The following is a 1283-nucleotide window of genomic DNA, read 5'->3' as shown; positions in this document are numbered from 1 at the left end:
TGCATATATTCCATCTTGCACGAAAAGGTGTATTTTAATTTTTAAAAATTCAAATAAAGATTAGTTAATGTGAAAAGAAAATTTTGGGTGGTATACTTCTGAACTGTCACATTTCAAATATTTGTTATCAAATAATTCCTACAAATGAATTAGTACCCTCGAGTTGTGTCTTTTAAAAAATAAAATAAATTAAAAAAATCATGAGAAATGCGTTTCATTGCAGATCAGCTTCTCTTAGGCCAATTATGCTTATTCCCATTTCCAGCGTCCTTCCATCAGTCTGATGGCAACCGATGGCCTACCCAAGCCTTTCAAACTGCACATGCTGTAATTTCACTTGCTAGGCACACCGCAAACTTGCCGCTCTCGTCCATTGTTCGTCATAACTTTATCCTTGATCCAACCGCTAAACGCACTTTTGCATAGAACTTACTTTGTCAAACCACCGCATATAAGTTTATCTAGTTATTCAGCATTGGGCCCGTCCAGCTCGGCGGACTATAGCATATTCAGAAACTCCCATCATTGCAGTAAAAAAAAACTTGGTTTCTTTTATTTATGTTTAGCAGTTATAGCAAAATCTCACGCCACCACCACGGGAGCTCACGATTCTGATGAATGGCAAGTTAATGGCTATTCGATAGCAGTGGGATTTAGGATCCTTAAACTGCAAGAATGAAATCTCTAACTCCTGCAGCTTTCATCTTTCCTCTGTTTTGTCTTAAACCCAAGATTAATTAAATTAACTTGGAATGTAAGATTTAGAGGATTTAAAGGAAGCGTGCAAAGGGCAGGTAGGCTAATGTGTAAGAATGAGGAGGTTACCTTCCTCAATGGTTTAGTGTAGTAGCAGAGTGGGAGGAGGAAAGGGATGAGAGTTAGATGTATTTGTACGTCGCTATCCCATTGCCGATTTTCTGGTTATCGGACATCAGGGGGGGAAGGAGAAAAAAGACTTTATCTCTTGTTTCCTTGTTTCCTTGAAAAATTATTTCATACGGGCAACACATATATGCACGATCTAGATCGTCGATGGTAATAAAATTGTATTTCGGTGGATTTAAAAAAAAAAAAAAAAAAAAAAATTGTGATCGGTAACCGAGATATTTTCTCCTTTTTTTTAATGGGGTTATTGTTTTAACCGGAAGGCGTTGTTTTATATGTGTAATATGTAAATAAAGAAATTTTGGTTTGAAATATGTAATAATGAAAGTTTTGGGTACGTATGTAAATCCCTAAAAAATGTAAGAATAAAAGGGTTATTTACATATATATATATATAT

Source organism: Phalaenopsis equestris, unplaced genomic scaffold (genome assembly GCF_001263595.1).
Source record: "Phalaenopsis equestris unplaced genomic scaffold, ASM126359v1 Scaffold206884, whole genome shotgun sequence".
NCBI classification, from domain to species: Eukaryota; Viridiplantae; Streptophyta; class Magnoliopsida; order Asparagales; family Orchidaceae; genus Phalaenopsis; species Phalaenopsis equestris.
This window is presented reverse-complemented; position numbering follows the sequence as displayed.